The sequence below is a fragment of the Equus quagga genome, chromosome 13 (assembly GCF_021613505.1).
Source record: "Equus quagga isolate Etosha38 chromosome 13, UCLA_HA_Equagga_1.0, whole genome shotgun sequence".
In the NCBI taxonomy this organism is placed as follows: Eukaryota; Metazoa; Chordata; class Mammalia; order Perissodactyla; family Equidae; genus Equus; species Equus quagga.
In genome coordinates this window covers 99,230,526-99,251,450 of record NC_060279.1, presented here as the reverse complement: position 1 = coordinate 99,251,450, position 20,925 = coordinate 99,230,526, and the positions used below count along the sequence as shown (strand labels likewise).

Here is a 20,925-nt window from a genome sequence, read left to right as displayed (position 1 = left end):
CCCGCCGGGGCTCCCAGCCCTGGCGTGCCGCCCTCCCGATGGAGCGACCGGAACCCCGGGGTGCCTGCCCTGGGCGGTTCTCGCGGCGCATTGCGGTCTAGACGTCGGGGCGCCGGGCTGCTTTTCTGACACCGAGGCGCCCGCGGAGGGTCAGGCTCGAACTACATTTCCCAGAGGGCAGCGCTCCCACCGGATCTTCGGCTTCCCTTCCGTTTTCCCGCGGTTCTCGCGCTTTGCAAGGTGAGTTGAAGTCGTTTTGGGATGTGATAGGCGCGGGATGCTCGCAGGCTGGACTCTGGGCGACCCAGTTGACCCGGAGCCCGACCTGAACCGACAGGGGTGGTGGAGGCAGCCCCAGGTCGGGGAAGCCCGTAGTATGGACGGCCAGTCGCTCCGGGAATTCGGGCCTGAAGGGCAGAGCAGCGGGATGTGTGTCCGCGGGGACGGACGGGGGTGTGTGGGAGTGTGTGTATGCGGGAGAGAGACTGCGTGCCCCTGGGGCGGTTGTGAGGCTGTGACAGGTGCGTGGCTGTGCTGGGGGGACGGGGACTTGGTTGCATGTCGCTTACCTGGGCGGCGATTGCTGTGGCTCCAGGTTTCCTGCGGATTCCTCCGTCTTCTCACAGCTACTCGCAGATGCCGCCGAGAAACGACCGCAGGGTGGAAGTCGGAGGCTGGGAACACCTGGGAAGTTCTCTTTTGGGGAACTTTGAGGGGCAGCTACGTGTCTCAGAACCTCGGCGTTCCCAACGCTCTGACCCCAGGAACTTGCTGTAAACGCATATACATAGTCCAGGCTCTGTCCTGTTTTCCACTTGTTGATGATGTGTGTGAGCAGGACGGGTGTAGACCTGGAGAATGTTGTATAACGAACTCATTCTGTGCTCCAAGAAAAGCCTGGCGTTCTGTGACTCCCCACCCCGTCCTGCCATTCCCAAAGGAAGGACCCTCATGAAGGGAAAGACTTGGTTTACATCCAAAAATCAGTGTTTGGGGTAGTTGGTTTTTGGTTTCATACAATTAATTGGGTTTAGGGCATACTTTCCTTCCTCTGAAACGCCCTAACGGTGATCTGCTTTCTTTCCAGTGGATGTTGGGTGCCACTGGGGTGAATCTCGTTAACATTCTCATATTCATTGGGCATATAATTCATATCCTCCTGTGTATTCTTTCATTGTAAACAGAACCCAAAAAGATTTAGATCCTTTCGTCTAAAATCAAGGACAACAATTTTCCTGTTTGTGATATGAAAAATTAGTGTTCAGGATTATGGAAATGTTTAAGTAAATGATTAATCCGTATGGTTGAATATTATGCAGCTAATAAGATTATCTTTATACAGGGTTAGACCTGAGAAGGAAAATGTGCAGTATGTACTGTTCAGCAATATTCATATTTATCAACAGTAATACCCAGAAAAATTTAAATTATATATGAATCCCACCTAAGAAGGTCATGTTGTGAGAAGTTTTGCAAGGATTGCATCTAAAATAATATTTTAATTGTTTATTGAAGAAGGGTAGTGATGTGGCTACATTTATTGAGCATCTGTTGTGTACCAAATACTCTTCTACCTTTCATACATTCTCTGATGCAGTCTGTAAGTGCCACACACCTGTATTGTGTTCGCAATAGAATCTTGGCAATGCAAGTGTTTATATTGATTGGGGTGCTGTAACTAAAGGATATTCAAGGGCTGTGGGTGCAATTTGTTTCCCTTGTAGTGTTTTCCCATTTTACGCATAGGGTTCAGGCTTCATAAATACAAGAATAAACACCTGTTCTATAGTATTTTTTCTCTATAATATTTTCAAATATGTTTGTCATATGTTGAAATGTCTTTTGAAATATTTTGAAATGTATATTCTGGTAATGGCATTCATGAAGGCTTGTTGCAAAAAAAATGCAGTATCCTAAGGAACTTATGATAAAGAAATATAAAATATTCTTATTCCCGCCAGCCACAGATACGCTATTAATATTTTTTCATTGATTTCCATTGAGTATATGTGTTGTTTTGTTTTTGACAAGTAGGATCACATTAGTTGAATATGAGAGTCAAACCATAAAGAAACAGGAATAGCTCTGAGTTTGCAAAAGGAACCCATGCATTTCGTTATATATTTGTGCACGTGAGGAGAAGAGGAAAGTGACAAGTTCGTTTAAAAAACCTTCCAGATATTTACACCTAAAGATGATAGAAGTACTATTAAAAATCAATTACCAGGGTAGCAAATATCAAATAAGACAATCTTGCAGAATTAGATTTTTAAAGAGATTTAAGGTTAGTTTTATAAAACTTTGCAATAATGCTGATTTTTAGGTGTCTTCCAAATAACATGTCCAAGCATGGATTGCAATAAAAGAAAAAAAAAGAATAATTGTATTTATTCACATTTCTTTCTTTCACAGATTAAGGGTATTGAACTTTTTAATGTTCTCACTTTATGAGACACTTGATCAGATCAGATTCCTTGAGCAAGTTATGATTAGAAAAAGTGTCTTTCTTTTTTGCTGCTGCTGTTGGGAGAAGGGAAGTTTCCTCCTCCTCTTTCCTCTAAGTCTTAATGTCTTATTAATAAACGCATTCTCAAACTGAAGTCCTCAATTTTTTTTTGCTGAATGTTATAAGAGCAGGGCTGAGAAACACAATTTTACTCTAAAAAGGAGATAGCAGAATTGTTTCTTATAAAAGAAATTAGGGGACAATAATCAATTCGGGAACATGAAATGTTCTATAACAATGCTAGCATATTAATACAGTATTACAACATACTATTAAATTTTTATATAGGTTATCTTTCTCCAAGATATTCATACTTAGGAGGTGTTCTTGTTTTTTGTTTTTTTTTAAAGATTTTATTTTTTTCCTTTTTCTCCCCAAAGCCCCCCGGTACCTAGTTGTATATTCTTGGTTGTGGATCCTTCTAGTTGTGGCATATGGGACGCTGCCTCAGCGTGGTTTGATGAGCAGTGCCATGTCTGCTCCCAGGATTCGAACTAATGAAACACTGGGCCGCCTGCAGCAGAGCGCGCGAACTTAACCACTCGGCCACGGGGCCAGCCCCGTTGTTTTTGTTTTCTTTCCTTTTCTCCCAAAGCCCCCCGGTACATAGTTGTGTACATTTTTAGTTGTGGGTCCTTCTGGTTGTGGCATGTGGGACACTGCCTCAGCATGGCTTGATGAGTGGTGCCATGTCCGCACCCAGGATTCGAATTGGTGAAACCCTGGGCCACTGAAGCAGAGCGCACAAACTTAACCACTGGGCCACGGGGCCGGCCCCAGGAGGTATTCTTTATAGTCTTGATTTTACTGATGAAAAACCAAGGCACTAAGATGTCATGAACTCTACGGACACAGTTTCACATTTAAAATATCTGATAACAGACTCTGTATCTCAAATTTCAGCAGGATACCATTCCCACATTATGTATACTTATTTAAAGCCTGGACCAGTATCATCCTGATCGATAATGGTGTACATGCTGTCATAGCAGAACCAAATTAATTAACCTGTTACCTACTGTTAGATTTTTATGTTTCTAATTTGTGGTTATCAAAAATTGTTTTGAACATCCTTGTACATGCATTTTTTTTTGTCTTTCTATAGATATTTAACTAATACAAATTCTTAGGAGTAGAATTTAGGGTCAAACAACTAGACTTTTAGTAAGGGCTTATATGCCAGACCATACAGTCTTAGTATTTGGGGTGATAAAAAGACTCAAATGACACAATTGCTACTTTTTTTTTGGCTGGGGAGAATTCGCCCTGAGCTAACATCCATGGCAATCTTCCTCTGTTTTTCAGTATGTGGGCCACCAGCATAACATGGCCACTAACAAAGCGGTATAAGGTCCGTGCCCGGAAACTGGGCGCAGGCCGCAGAAGTGAAGTGCGCCAAACTTAACCGCTAGGCCACTGGGGCTGGCCAACATACTTGCTACTTTTAGGCTCCTTCTAATAAGTAAGTCCTGAATAGGAATAAATGCATCAAAGGCCAAGTAATGTGACTTGGGATCTTTTAGGGAGCGATGTCATTCTGACTGTCGCCACCACTATCAGGTTATGATCAAATTATGCTGACCTATGAAAGCACTGTGATGGTAAAGAATTTATGTTGTACATTTTTATTGAGATATAATTCACCAACATAAAATTGACTTTTTAAAGTGTACAACTCCGTGGTTTTTAATATAGTCACAAGGTAGTACAATTGGCACCACTATCTAATTCCAAAACATTTCATCACCTTAAAAAGAAACCCTATACTCCTTAACTGTCGCTTCCTATTCTCTTCTTCTCCTATACTCATGAAACCACTAATCGACCTTCTGTCTCTATGGATTTGCTCATTCTCAAAATTCCATACACATGGAATCATGCAATATGTGTGTCTGGCTTCTTTCACTTAGTATGATGTTTTCAAGTTTCATCCACGTTATAAAATGTGTGAGTACTTCATCCTTTTTTTTAGTGTGGTAAACTATATGTATATCATAGAACTTGACATTTTAACCATTTTTAAGTGTACAGTTCCGTTGGATTAAGTACATTCACATTGTTGTGCAAACATCATGGCCATCCATCTCCAGAACTTTTTCATCTTCCCCAACTGGAGCTCTGTGCCCGTTAAATACTAACTCCCCATTCACTGGCATCCACTTTTGTCTCTCTGAATTTGACTACTCCAAGAACCTCATATAAAAGGAATCGTACAATATTTGTCCTTTTGTGACTAGCTTATTTCACTTAGCATAATGTCTTCAGGTTCATCCACGTCATAGCTTGTAGCAAAATAACCTTCACTTTTATGGCCTCATAGTATTCCCTTGTGTGCATATACTACATTTCTATGAAGCAAGGTGGGGTTTGGATGGCGTGGCTCCTTTTCAGTCCTGGAGGGTGGGAATGGAGGGAGGAGGACCTGTTCAGGGCAGGACTGAGCAGGCTAATCAAAGGTGCAGAGCAGCTTCCTCAAAATGGAGGACTGGCCAGAAAACTGTCTGCTGAAGAGTTTGTGTTTCCTGGGGTTTGAGGGAAAAGTTTGGACTTCTCTAAAATCCTTCTAGTCTTTTGGAATTGTGTGTTCATACAGTACGAGGTATTATGTAAAATGGAATGGAGGAACAAAATGCTTAATTTGTTTCATGGTAACACTAAATCATGCATGCTCTCACTGTCTCTCTTCTTTTCCCAGTTCTGGATTCTCTGTGTTCTTCTCCAGTAGAGGAATCCCAAGGAGGACTGATCAGTTTTTGCAGGTGTACAACCATGGCATACGTAAGTTGGTGTTTCCTTCTCATTGAAATAATGTCAGTGAAATGTTTTCGTTAATTGCTCTGAAGATTCCTACCCAAGAGAACCCCATGGGATTATCAGCTTCAAGTTCCTCCTGTACCAGTGAACGATGGTTTCGAACAACCCGGAGTCCTCCTTATGTGGCCCAGTCTCCTCTAAGCAGTGTTTCTGTATTCACTGATCAGATTATTAATTATCTCCCATGTACCCAATTTATATGAAGGAAGAAGGAAGAAATTAAGTCCTGTAAAGGAATGATTTGAGCTTCCCATGTCAGAACTGTAGTTGGATGACTTAGAGATGAAGATCCCATTTGGCCAAACGTGGAAAGACTCACATTCTCCCAGACATGAGTTTTCTAGGTACATGTGTTAAATTGTGATAATGAATGGTCTCTGCCTTAATGTAGGTTGAGAAGTAATGCTTTGTGAGGCTTTTAGAACTGAACAGCAATATGAACTGGGGCTTGTAATATATGGATCATGGTTCTTGGGAAGGAATTTCTGAATGATAAATACAATGAATCTTTTATTATTGACTAGGATATGCTGACATTGAATGACTTAGATATAATTCCGGGTCATCATACATTAGTGTTCTCTAAACCAGGAACCAGAAAAGTGTTTGGTGAGGGATTGTTGATGGCCATAAAAGAGAATAAAAACATAAGTAGTTTAAGTTACAGAGATGAAGAATGGAAAAGACCTTAGAAATGTTGTCCAACCTAATGTATAGAAACCTAATCATCTAAAGATGATTAATTCTGTTATAACTGTAAGTTTGAGTGCTATGCAGCTATTCAAAATATTTGTTAAAATAAGAAAACTATGTATGATAGGATTTAACATAAAGAACTTGAGGATTGAAGACATTCCTTAGTTTTATCAAACTCTCTTGTAGAAAAACAAGAGACTTTCTATCCCTTGTGACAGTATCTTTATTTCAATTGGAGTGTTTAGTCCATTTACATTTAATGTATTTATTGATACAGTTAAATTAAAGTCATCCTTTTTATTATTTTCTGTTTTTTTTCCATCTGGCTTTTGTTCCCCTGTTTCTCTATTTTGTCTTCTCTTGGGTCAATTAAATATTTATTTAATTCCATTTTAATTTGCTTTTTTGCTATACTTTGTGACCATTTTTAGTGGTCACTGTCTGTATTATAATATATTTTCTTTTTGTTCCTTTTTTTTTTTAAAGACTGGCACCTGAGCTAACAACTGTTGCCAATCTTTCTTTTTTCTTTTTTTCTTTCTGGTTTTTCTCCCCAAATCCCCCCAGTACATATTCTTACCTATCCATTGTCTACTTAAGGGTTAATATTGAACTCTACTCTTACACATAAAGTATAAGAACCTTGCAATGTGTAGGTCCATTTATAGCCCCTATCCTCTTAGTTACAGGTGTCATATGTATTGTATCTACCTTTATTTCAAACCAAAATACCATGTCATTAATAACATCTTTATTGACGTGAAGTACACAGCACATATTTAAAGTGTACACTCAGATTCATTTTTTTATTGTGATATAATTGACATGTAACATTATATTAGTTTCGGGTGTACCACATAATGACTCCATATTTGTTTATATTGTGAACTAATCACAGTCAAGTCTAGTAAACATCCATCCCCACATGTAGTTACTAATGGTTTCATTCTGAAATGTGCATGCGCACATGCATGAAACCATCACTACAATCAAGATACTGAACAAATCCATCACCCCCCAAAGCCTTTGTAATCCCCCCTCCTCCCAGCCCTCCTTGCCCCCTCCGACTCTGCCTCCAGGCAACCACTGTCTGCTTTCTGTTACGAAAAATTAGTTTGCACTTTCTCAAAGTGTATATAAATGTAATCAAACAGTATGTATTCTTTTTGTCTTGTTTCTTCCACTCGGCATAATTATTTTGGGATTCATCCATGTTGCATGTATAAGTTCAATCCAATATATAGTTGAGTAGTATTACATTAAATGGACATATCTTAATTTATTTATCTTTTCTCCTGTCAAGAGACATTTGGGTTGTTCCAGTTCGGGGCTATTATGAATAAAGCTGCTATGAACATTTCCATGAGAGTCTTTGAATGGGTCTAAGTGTTTATTTCTCTTAGGTAAACACCTAGGTGTGAAATTGCTAGGTAGTATGGTAGTTGTATGTTTGACTTTAGAATGAATTGCCAAGCTATTTTCCAATTTTTAAAACTGTTTTATATTCCCACTATTAATTTATGACAGTTCCAATGATTCCACATCTTTCCACCCTTCTTATTATCAGTCTTTTGAATTTTAGCCATTCTCTCTAAAATCTTTTTTTAACTGAATGTCACAAATCTTGACATGTTCTCTGTTCATTATTATTCAGGTCAACATATTTTAAATTCCATTTGACATTTCTTCTTTCACTCATGGGTTGTATAAATATATATTGCCTAATTTCCAAACATTTTTTAATAATTCCGTTGTGGTCTAAAAACATACTCTGTGTGATTGGATATTTCTAAATTTATGAGTTTTATTTCTCAACATATGGTCTTTCCTGGTGAGTATTCATATACTCTTAAAAGAATAGGTATTCTGCTGTTGTTGGGTGGAGTTTTCTGTAATGTCAAGTAGGCCTATTTGATAGTGTTGTCTTCTTTATCGTTACTGATTTGCTGTCTATTTACTGAGAGAAGGGTGTTGAAGTCTCCTGACTATAAATTTGGGATTTTCCTATTACTCTTCACTTCTGTTAGTTTGTTTCCTGTTTTGAAGCTGTTATTCAGTACATTCACACTTGTGAATGTGGGCTGAGCAACTGGATACCTTATCATTATGAAATGACTTTCTTACTCTGGTAATATTTCTTGTTTTGAAATCTACTTTGTCTGATATCATCATTGCCAGTACTGCTTTCTTTGGATTAGTGTTTCCATGATATTCTCTTGTCTATCCGTTTACTTTTGACCTATCTTTCTTATATATATTTAAAATGAGCTTCTTGCAGATAATGTGTAGTACTGTCCTTTTTTTTCCCTAAAGGTAGCCTGACCATCTCTTTTAATTGTAATCATTAGACAATTTACAGTTGACATAATTATGTGTCAGTGGTTCTAAAACTTTGACATCTGTAAAAGTCACCTGGAGAGCTTGTTAAACCATACTTTTCTGCATCCCATCCCCATATTTTTGGTGGAGCCCATGAATCTGCAGTTCTGTCAAGTTCACAGGTCTTTCTAATGCTGGTCCAATAACCACATATCTAGGTATTTATGTTTGTATGTACCATTGGTACCTTGTTTTCTGTCTGTCTATCTGTTGCTTGTTTCCTTTCCCACTTTTTGCCTTGTCTTAAATTGGAAATTTTTTTTGCATTTCCACTTTGACTTACTAGATATACCCCTTTATTTTATTTTTTGTGATTATTCTGTTTCCAGTATATATTTTGTTTAGTTTATCACAATCCATCCTCAAATAATGTTGTATTACCTAACATTATAAAAGAACACTCAACAGTATATTTACCTTTCTCCCTCCTTTCTTTTGGATTATTTTTTATCATACATTTCACTTCTGTCTATACTATACATTATACTATGCACTGTTATTATTTTTACTTTATACATTTAATCCTCTTTTAAAGAAATTTTAAAAATTCACTTTTTCATCACTTCCCCTCCAAAATTCTTACACCTGGCACACACAACTTAAAGAGATCTCTCAGAGCTTCTTTTTATATATTAATTTAAACCAATAATAGAATAAAGTTTGAGTGGAACACAGCCACGCCCATTCATTTGTATATTGTCAGTGGCTGCTTCCCAGCCACAGCAGCAGTGTTAAGTAGTTGCAAAAATATTTATTATCTGGCCTTTTATGAAAAAAATTGCTGATCCTCAGTTTACAGTACCAGAGGAATTACCTGAATGAATGTCACCAGAGGGGGGACCCACTGTGGTGGTGCTGGAGGCTGTCTGCCCTGGGGCTACTTCCCTCCCCTCTGCTTTCACTCACCAAGAGGACACAAAGTAGAGAGCAGCTTTTGGTCTTCCTAAGTATGCATTAGTGACAAGGTAGCTGGCATATTCATGGGATTAAGGGTTCCTTAGTAACCAGACACCTGAGGAGGACAATGCAATGAAACCACATATAACACTTGAGGCAGAATTATTGATATATAAAGACCAATAATTTAAAATAGGCATAATGAACATACTTAGGATAAGGGTAGGTATTAATTTGTATCAGGAGTAAGAAATCATCAAAAGGCCTGGTAGATACGTTAGGGATATAAAACATGAGTTCCAATAAAAAACACAACAGTTGTCACAGCAGCAGGAATGATAGAGCCAACGAATGGCCTGGTGGGCTGGAACGTAGACTTGAGGGACTTTCACAGAAAGCAACAGGAAAGAAGAAGGAGACTGAAGGTAGAAAATAAAACTGTACAGAAATGGAGGACAAAAGTACTGGTATCTAGAAAATAGTAGTCCCAGAATTAGGAGAAGAACAAGAAAGAGTACGAAATATTTGAGGAATGATGAAAATTTCCCCTGAATCAATTAAACATTCAAGTGCACATTAGGAAAGTATGCATTAGTGGCAGGGTAGTTAAACAGGGCATTGATTTCCTAGGACAAAATAAACAGACATGAAATGCCACATAAAGAAAAATATACCTAAATATGCCATAATAAACTACAAAAACATGAAAACATCACAGCCGAAAACAATTCTAAAAGCTGCCAGAGAAATGTGTAGATCCACATATCAGGTGTACCTCAGATTCCTCAACAAGCATTATGGATGCAAGAACGTAATGAAGTAATATAGGTAAATACTGTAGAAAACAATCATAGGATCTAGAATCCTATATCCAGCCAGACTGTTCTTTAATTGAGGATGAATTAAAACTATGTCAAGCCAACTTTTCTCAGTTTGCCTATAGAAATTCACTTTGTAAATCATCTTGGAGGAAGTTCTCTGCAAAGAACAAATTCGGGCAAGAGATGTAGGAGTGAGAATATTGTTTAATGTCTAAAAAGAGGAAAGACAAAAGATAAAATAAAAAGTATGTTTTAATAATTCAGAACTAATTCTCTAGACATTATCAACATGCTCATGAGGATGCTAGAGGCCAAAGGAACTGAGCACATGTTAAAATACTTGGAGAAAATATGCTAGACTATATAACATTTAAACCAGCAGGAGAAAACTTGGTTCAGGTAACGGAAAGCTAGAAGGAGCAAAAAAGAAAATGCAGTGAAATATGAAATTAAATGGTAGAAATAAGCTTAATATAAAAATAACAAAATTTATGGATAACAATAGCTAAAAGACACTGGGTGTTTTTACAAAGTTTGAAATTATATGGCCTAAAGAGACACAATCATGAATGTTCTGTTAAAATCGGAAAATATACACTGAGAAATATGAATGAAAAAGAAAGGTGGAAGAGTGATCTTAATATGGAACATAATTGAATTTCTTTTCCTTTTAAATAGATTTTATTTTTCAGAGCAGTTTGAGGTTTACAGCAAAATTGAGGGGAAAAAAAAATACTGAGTTCTCATACACTCCCTGCTTCCACATCCACATATCTTCCATACTATCAACATTCCACACTAAAGTGATACATCTGCTACAACTGATGAATCTACACTGACACATCATCATCACCCAAAGTCCATAGTTTACATTAGGGTTCACTCTCGGTGTTGCACAGTCTGTGGGTTTGGATAAATGTATAACAACATGGATCCACCATTGTGGTATCATACAAAGTAGTTTCACTGCCCTAAGAATCCTGTGTGCTCCACCTGTTCATCCCTCTCTCTCCCATAACCCCTAGCAACCACTGATCTTTTTACCATCTCCCTAGTTTTGCCTTTTTCAGGATGACAGATAGTTGGAATCATCAGTATGTAGCCTTTTCAGATTGGCTTCTTTCACTTAGTAAATGCTTTTAAGTTTCCTCCATGTCTTTTCATGATTTGAAAGCTCATTGCTTTTTAGTACTGAGTAGTATTCCAGTGTCTGATGTACCATACTTTATCCGTTCACCCACTGTAGGACATCTTGGTTGTTGCCAAGTTTTGGCAAGTATTAATAAAGCTATTATAAACAGTTGTGTGCAGGGTTTGGTGTGGACAGAAGTTTTCAGCTTATTTGCATAAATACGAATGAGTATGATGACTGGATCATATGGTAAGAGTAGATTTAGTTTTGTAAGAAACCTCCAAACTCTTCCAAAGCATCTGTACCATTTTGCATTCCCACCGGCAGTGATGAGAGTTCCTGTTGCTCCACGTCCTCATCAGCACTTGGTGTTGTCAGTGTTCTGGATTTTGGCCGTTCTGATAGGCCTGTAGGGGCATCTCATTGTTGGTTTAATTTGCATTTCCCTATGACATAAGCATCTTTTCATATGTTATTTACTATCTGTATATGTTCTTTGGGGGGGCTGTCTGTTCAGGTCTTTTGCCCATTTTTTAGTCAAGTTGTTCATTTTCTTATTGTTGGGTTTTAGGAATTCTTTGTATATTTTGGATAACAGTGTCTGTTGCAAATGTTTTCTCCCAATCTATGGCTTGGGTTCTCATTCTCTTTTCACAATTGAATTTTGAGGGGAAACATCATAGAAGAGAACATAAACTTGGGAAAATTGTATACCCACAAGTGACAGCAACATCATACTAAACGCAGAAGCATTCAGAGAAGGAGCTTGACCAGAGGTTCCCATAGAACCGCTACCATTTAACACAGTTAAACTCAGTCATTCCGAAGGTCCTGAAAACCTAAGAGGAAAGGCAAGTAGATAGATTTTTTAAAGATAGGAAGAAAATAAATAAATCTGTGGTGCTCTGGAGACATGATTATCTATATAATGAAACAAACTTCAGAGACAGTTTATTAGAACTGACGAGTTTAGAGGGATTGCTTCATGCCAGATAAATTTACAATTATCAAATGTTTCTTTCTTATATTATGAAAGAAAATAAGCCATTTAAAAAATTGTATGTAAAATTTGACCCCAGAATGGAAAAGATAAGTATGCGTGTGGCTGTGTGTGTGTGACCGTGTGAGAAAGAGAGATGTGATACATAGAGCACAGTCACTCGTTCCCCCATGCCTGGCCGTGCTGGACGTGCTGTTCACGACAGTCTTCAGAAGAACCCAGAGTTTTATGGGAAGGCTAAGTTGATTTATAACATTAAAAAAAGAGGGAATAAGAGAAAAAAAAGGGAATAAGAGAAAAGAGACTGAAGAAGTGGTAGAAGTGGGATTTGAGTGAGGGAGAGAGGCTGAGGCAGGAGAAGTGGGGGCCGCCTGCATTCTCTTTGGGGAGGCTTTAGAGAGGCAGATGAAGAAAGAGAACTTTCAGGAAGCATTGCTGTGATTGTGTAGTTGAAAAAATACATACATTGTTTTTCAATACTATTTGGTGAACTATTGAGAATTTTCTCATTATACCTTCAGCTTAAGGCAAGAACAGGATGATTTATTTTTTATTTATAATACCTAAGTGACATATTATAAATCACATATATAATAAATGGCACATAATATTTGCTATGTAATATATACAATACTTGTATTATATAGGATTTTGTGTGTTTATACATATATCATTTATAAAGTATGTATGCATTAGAAAGGACTGTAGGTTATGAATGAAGATTTTTAAATGATCACTTCTTGAGAGTAGAAGATTTAAAACAAGTAATTTCTGGGGCTGGCCCCATGGCATAGTGGTTAAGTTCTGTGTGCTCCACTTTGGTGACCCAGGTTCGCAGGTTCGGATCCCAGGAGCAGACCTATACCACTCGTCAGCCATGCTGTGGCAGCAACCCATGTACAAAAATTATAGAGGAAGATTGGTACAGACGTTAGCTCAGGGCAAATCTTCCTCAGCAAAAAAAAAAAAAAAAAAAGAGGGAATTTCTTATTTTGATTTATATACTTTTCTACTGTTGGGTTTTAAAAATTTTACCCTTTGTAACTAAAAAATAAGATTTGATAAATAGTCTCCTGCATGAGTTAATGAAAAAGGAAACAGGAAACATAGAAACTGACTATAATTGGTTGATGTTCATCCAACACCAGCCACGAGGCTGTAGTCAAGGAAAGTTTGGGTACGATGCTCTCAGCACCTGTGTGTTTGAAGAACAGTTGAGAGAATTGGGCAGACAGTCCTAGACACAGACAGTGGTAGAGAAAGTACAAGATGCAGACAGATGGGGAAAGAAGGCACAGAAGATCTGAGACACCTTTTATGTTTAAGAGAAAGGATGAAAATATTAAATGTATGGAAGGCCTTTGAGTATTTCCTTAAGATCATGGCTAGAATGTGTACAAGCACAACTCTTTGACTTACTGGCAGTGAAAACAGGGCAAGTTACTCAAACTCTCTAGGCCTCCGTTTGTTTACATATAAATACAACAAAAATACTTACCTCGTATGGTTATATGGTAATTAATAAAGAAAATGTTCACAAATTACGTTAGTATATTGTTTCATTCATTGTTAAACACCATATTACTACTGGACCAACAGCTGAGAAAAACATGTTTCTTACTCACATTAAGCATTAAACTCCTTTTTTTTTTTTTTCTCCCCAAGGCCCCAGTACATAGCTGTATATTCTACTCATAAGTCCTTCTAGTTCTTCTACGTGAGCCACCGCCACAGCATGGCTGCTGGCAGACGACTGGTGTGGTTCTCACCTGGGAAACGAACCTGTGCCGCTGAAGCGAAGCACGCCGAACTTTAACCGCTAGGCCAGCAGGGCTGGCTCCAGTTTTCCTCCTTTTAACAGGTAATGAGGTACGTCCAGCTGTTGTCTTGTTACTCCTGATTGGCTAGGTGTCTTTTCAATTCATTATGGGCCTCTCACCACTCTCTTAGTGGGGACAGTTCTTCAATTCTTGCCCAATTCTCCACCTCTCCCCACCATGGGGGAAGAGGCTATCAAGTTGAGGACCCTATGTTCCTTGTCACAGTAATGGGTTCAGGGATAAGCCTAAGACACAAGCTAGGCCAGTGGGAGTCCTCTCTATTATTTTCCTGGGAGCTCCCAGGAAACGATCATCACCTATTTCTCATTTCAAGGACGAGGAAAGCACAAGATAGCTTGTTGGGCTGTCACACAGTCTGAGAATGAAGCTGACACAGGAGAAAGCAGACCCAGAGCAGCATGTGAAAGACAGAGTCTCCTGACTCTTGAAGCCCATGAGGGCCAAGGGGACCCCATCCCTTGTAAATCCCAGTTCTTGAAACAATATATCGTTTGAGACTAAGCTAGCATGAAGTGTTTCATTGCTTCCAACAAAAGACAGCTAACAGAGTAAGTCAGTGAACCTGCTGCCTTTCATACTATGGGATTTCTCCTTTCCTATTTTTAGGATTGGGTGTCTTTACCCCAACTTAGAATAGCCTTGTTTGCTCCCTTTTTTTCTTAGAATTTTCTAAACCTATAACTCTTGTAAGTATTATCTTGATTTCCTGCCCATTATTTACAGCTAGCTCCTTTGGGTACTTTCTGGAATAAAAGCAAGGATATAAAACCAGCTTCTGGCCAGAATTCTGTTTTCTGTCGTCCGGGCTACCTTCCTTTTTGACTCATTAATTCCTACTGTTGAGAGGGGAGGAATGGTTGACTACAAAGGGGATGCACAAGAGAATTTTTATTGTACTGTTCTGAATGTTACTCAAGTAGTAGATTCATGATTCTATGGACTTTTCAAAACCCACAGAACTATATATCACATGCAGTGAACTTTACTGTTTGTAAATTAAAAAACAAACAAACGAAAAACCAACCTGCATGTCAGGGATCCCAGGATGGAATACAGACTTGAACATAAGTATCTACCAGCATTACCCATGTATGACATATTCCTCCCTACAGTGGGTGGGGAAAAGGAGTTGACCTAAGTCACTGTGGAAAATAGTGTTTCGAGTGGATACTGTAAATCTAAAAGTACTATAAATAGGGGCCAGACCTGTGGCATAATGGTTAAGTTTGGTATACTCCACTTCAGCGGCCCAGGTTCATGGGTTCAGATCCCAGGTGTGGACCTACACCACTTGTCAGCCATGCTATGACAGTAACCCACATATAAAGTGGAGGAAGGGGGCCGGCCCGGTGGTGCAGCAGTTAAGTGCGCATGTTCCCTTTGGTGGCCCGGGGTTCACCGGTTTGGATCCCGGGTGTAGACATGGCACCGCTTGGCAAGCCATGCTGTGGTAGGCGTTCTACATATAAAGTAGAGGAAGATGGGCATGGATGTTAGCTCAGGGCCAGTCTTCCTCAGCAAAAAGAGGAGGATTGGCCACAGATGTTAGCTCAGGGCTGATCTTCCTCAAAATAAATAAATAAAATAAAATAAAATAAAATAAAGTGGAGGAAGACTGGCAAAGATGTTAGCTCAGGGCTAATCATCAGAAAAAAAAAACTAATTAAACACAGAACTCTACTTGGTAAATTTGGCTCTTACAGGATATGGGTTTGCAATTCTGAAACTACTTTCTGTGTGTTGAACAAATAAAGCATAAGGGAACTTTGATTCTCACTGTCCATGGGGATGGCTAGAATGCAACTTCAGGTGCTGGACTGGAGTTATCAGTATGAACTCATGTTATAGACAAATAGAAATATAGATAGGTGTGTATATGGACTCAAATCCATACATAGATTTCCCAGCTTTGTCTGTTGAGAGGGACTAGAAACAGTGACCTCAGCATCAATGGGCACATCCAGCACCCAGATTTTGTTTTCTAAATACCGTTCTCCAATAAAAGGAACCAAGGCTCCTTGGAGAAATGGCTGATTCTAGGACTGAGGCAGAGTACATATAAGATGAGCCTGGCACACCTCATAGTGTCAGACAGGAAGTGCTCTCCGAAGAACAGCAGGATACTGAGGATACGGAGGCCGATCTGAAACAGTGCCCAAGGGCCAGAGCTGGAGCAACTTGAGCAACAAAATAATGCTGCTACTGGCTTGTAACCCTCAGATAAATGCATCCCCATGAATCCATACCTATGTACAAACGCATGACTGAATAAAACTAACAGAGGCAGAACAAATTTCCGTAGAGAACAATTCCACATAATTTATGTGTGGAGTTTAATTCCCCTCCCCATGAGTATAGACTGGAATTAGCGACTTGACACCAAAGAATAGAGTATAGAAAATGAAAAGTAGTGCTTGACATTGAGGAAATCTGTAGACACCACCTTAACCGTGTGGTAAAAGTCAGTATCACCAGAGATAGGTCATGTTGATTGGCAGACTTGTACTGTAAAGGGCTAGACAGTAAATACTTTCAGCCTGTGGGTCGTATGACCTATTACATCTATTCGGCTCTGCTCTGGGAGCATGAAAGCAGCCAGAGGACACAGACAGGAACGGATTACCACCTGGCTGTGCTGCACTGAAACTTTACTGACAAAAACCGAGTGTCTGCAGGATTTGACCCACAGGCCAGAGTGGACAACCCTTGTTCTTGACATGTATTTTTTTCCTTTCTTAAGTCATTGAATCAAATACTCTCCGAGACTTGCAGGTCTTATGGATGAAAACATGGGTGTAGGGGTTACAGTTGAAAGTCACTGATGGGCAAAAAAAATCTATTTCGTTGCTGTTGTTGAGAGATTTTTGAGACAATGCTGTAACTTACTCTTTTTTTTTTTATTGAGTTAATGATAGGTTACGATCTTGCGAAATTTCAGTTGTACATTAATGTTTGTCATTCATGTTGTAGGTGCACCACTTCACCCTTTGTGCCCACCCCCCACCCCACCTTTCCCCTGGTATCCACTAAACTATTCTCTTAGTCCACATTTTTAAATTCTTCATATGAGTGGAGTCATACACAGATTATCCTTCTCTAGCTGGCTTATTTCACTTAACATAATTCCCTCAAGGTCCATCCATGTTATTGCAAATGGAATGATTTTGTTCTGTTTTGCAGCTGATGTAACTACTCTTTTAAGGTTGTGAGGTCACAATGCTTTTACTTTAGCATCTTTATCCTGTTGAGACCTACATTTCTAACATCATGTGGTTTCACTGTCAGCCAGGACATTCTCCTACATTGGTAGTCTGAGTGAGAAAAGGAAATGATTAGGAAAATAGAAAATAGGAATGCTGAGCAGTGTTAATGTTCCGCTTCTGCTTTATGGCCGTGATTTTAACGTGAGTCCAGTCTGCATATGTTTTTCTTGACTGTCAGTTGTGTAAGCGCAAGTGTGGAGTGGAAAAGAGTTGGATTTAACCACGGTGGTGATCTTTAAGCAAATGTGGAGCAGAGAGGAGCGTGGAGATGAGGGTGTGAGCAAAAGAGTGGTTATAATGAGCGACTGTGCTGTGTAAGAAGGGAGGGCAGAATGGGATTTGATGGATGGGGAGGTGCTAGGTAGTCAATACCTACCAATGACAGAGGAATGACTGCATTTTTTAAAAATGCAATAATTTAATCAGCTTCTTCCTTGAGTGAAGATTCAGCCAGAAATTCCATCACACTTATCATCAGACCATAGCTGTTATCTATCTGAATCATTAAACCAAGGAGTAGGAATTTTTGTGCAGTAACAAAGACTTTGTGACCTGAGCTGCTCAGGCTCTGAGTATAAGAGAGAGAGGACTCAGAGCAGGTTCCAGATGCAAAGACTTGGAGGGCCAGGAGGCAAGAAGGATAGTTAACAAGTGAAGGGAAAATCACAGGACTAATTCCTTCAGCTCTAATTAATTAATGAGAACCTAATACACGACAGGCACTATTCTAGGTGATGGGAACATGGTTGTGGAAGAGACTAAATTCCTGCCTTCACGGGGCTCTATTCAGTGGAAGAGGGTTGTGGAGACAGTGTTTAAGGTTGGGGGAGAAGCCTTATTCTTCGAAGGCATTTTTTTTTTTAAAGATTTTATTTTTCCTTTTTCTCCTCAAACCCCCCTGGGACATAGTTGTATATTTTTAGTTGTGGGTCCTTCTAGTTGTGGCATGTGGGACACCACCTCAGCATGGCTTGATGAGTGGTGCCATGTCCGCGCCCAGGATCCGAACCGGCGAAACCCTGGGCTGCCGAAGAGGAGCGCGCAAACTTAACCACTCAGCCACGGGGCTGGCCCAAGAGAGGCATTTTTATAAACAAAGGATAAATTAAAAGTTTGCCTAGGGGCCAGCCTGTGGCGCAGCGGTTAAGTGCGCACGTCCGCTTTAGCGGCCTGGGGTTCATCGGTTCGAATCCTGGGTGTGGACATGGCACCGCTTGGCAAGCCATGCTGTTGCAGGCGTCCCTCATATAAAGTAGAGGAAGATGGGCACGGATGTTAGCTCAGGGCCAGTCTTCCTCAGCAAAAAGAGGAGGATTGGCAGGAGACGTTAGCTCAGAGCTAGTCTGCCTCAAAAGAAAAGTTTGCGTTGATAATGGCAGATATTTGAGTTCTCTTGAATGAGGAGGTAGAGTGAGAACTGGCTGTGATACCATGCCTTGAATTTACCGACCCCTAGGTTCCAATCTGTATCTGTCCTTAAATATTGGTTAGATCTTGATGAATTTATTGAAGCCCTTTCATTTCAATTTTCACCTCCAAATTTGAGAAAAGGATACCCATGTTCTAAGGGCCTCTTGAAAATTTAAGAAGAGGATATCTGTGAAACACCTGACATGTGGTTGTTATTGGATCCTTGTATCGACCACCCTCACCACGTATCCGCAGTTAGGAAGATAGTATTTTATTCCCAGCTGTGCTCACTTAGTATTTGAGGGACTTTAGATACTTCAATTAACACTCCTGAGCTTCAGTTTTCTTATCTTTGAAATGACATAGAAACAGCACCTACCTCCTAGTGTTATTGCTATTTGCCCAGGGACGTTTGAGCAGCTCTAGATGCATAGTGAGAATTAAGAGTCAGGCTGTGGTCTCCTGGTCTTAGTTGGAAAAACGGATTCATAGCTTAGCAGAGATGTATGATATGGGGCAGGTTATTTAACCTCTGAAAAATAGAAATAATAATAGAATGCAGGTCATTGTGTTGATGGAAGGCTTAAGTATGTTTCAGAAAGAGAAAGTTTAAGATCATTGCCTCGCACATTTTAAACTGCATGCAGTTAAGCCCTGACAACATCTTTGAAAAGTCTGTCTTCGTATTGCACAATATCGTCCTTGGTGAACCATGAAAGAACCTCCTGGGCTTGAAGTTTCAAAATCTGCCAAAGACCTGTCCCCCAGAGGCACAGGGAAATTCCAGTTTTTGGCATATTAAATAATGAGTTTTTCGAATCAATAGATACATCTATGGCCGTCTGTCTGGGAAAAATCCGTGTCTGTAGGGAGCCTGTTCCAGGCGCCTTTGTGTGAGCGTGGATGGCTGGGCTCCGTGCGTGTCACTGTGACCAGTGGCTCTTGGTCCATGTGCTAGTTCCTCTATCCTGTCACCTCACAACCATGTGAGGCTGCAACAAAGACATGGCCCCAAGAGAGGTCACATTTTGAGCACTAGCATGGAGGTTTCCAGCAAGAAAGCGCACACCTCAGCTTGCAGTAGGAAGTTTTAGAGCCCCAAGGTGCCTCTTAAGCCAGGCTCCTGGAAAGACATGGGGAGGCCACCCGAGTTACCGTGATGGAAGGCCTTTCCTTGGAGTGCTGTGGGGGCAGCCACTGGGCTCAGAACCACAACATTCCTGCACCTCTGACCCCAGGCACCAGACGTGAACTCAAACACGGATTTCAGCCCCTCCTCCGATTTCCTGGTTTTGTATATGAGATCATGACTCACTCCTGCATTCCTGCCATTCTCTCAAAGAAGGAACCCAAGAAGGAGGAAAGGATCATTGCATTACAAAAATAGTGAAAGTTAAGAAATATTGTCGATGTCGAAAAATCAAGCTTCAGGTAGGTTTCCTTGTTCACAAAATTTTTATTTGATTTTCTTTGCCTGAAGTGTCCTAGGTAGACACTTATCTTAGGCCTTCTATCTCAGTTCATGACAAAAGTCATTGAGATAAATCCTTTACAATGGATCTTATTTTCTCTCTCCTCTCCAAGTAATATTCACATACTTGACTGGCAGTTCATTCGAATCGTGCAGTTAGTCTTTATGTTAGGCGGTGATTAGGCAAGGCAGCTTGGGTTTATGTGGAATCACACACCAGGTGTCTTTGGTGTTCTCCCGAGGCCTGATTGTCAACAAATGACAAAGGCATCTTCTTTGTGAGGCTTCTGGAAGTGGGACTGTAATTGGGTATTTGAGGGTAGAGGTCCGTGTCAACACGGGGTGGAGTATGTTCAGGTGAACTCTAAGTTAGAACTAGTAGTAAAGGTCAGGTGTTGTTTGTGGTCTGGCAGCCTGGGTTTTTTCAGGCACGTCACTGTGTGGATTGTGAGAGGCAGTGTGGTGTGATAATGAAGAGAAGGGGCCCTGGATATCCCATATTTGGTTTGAATCTTGGCTCTGCCACTTCCTAGCTACATGACCTTAGGCAGTGTGTTTATTTATGCAGCTTCGGTGTTCCACAGCTCTCCGATGTTCTTTATAATGGTACCTACTTCATAGGAAATAACAAGGAGGAAAATGTAAGGCTCGTGACAACACAGCCTGGAACATAGGAGACTCAATAAATATTCACT

The 20,925-nt window shown here is 39.9% G+C and overlaps 1 protein-coding gene across 1 annotated transcript in view; it reads left to right on the top strand.

Moving 5' to 3' along the window:
• The first annotated feature begins 225 nt into the window (after window positions 1-225).
• LOC124249935 (zinc finger protein 573-like) overlaps window positions 226-20,925 on the top strand; it is a 50,406-nt gene continuing 29,706 nt past the window's right edge. The window contains 3 exon segments of the mRNA XM_046681525.1: window positions 226-240; window positions 5,202-5,284; window positions 13,911-14,106. The gene's annotated coding sequence lies outside the window, so the exon portion shown is untranslated.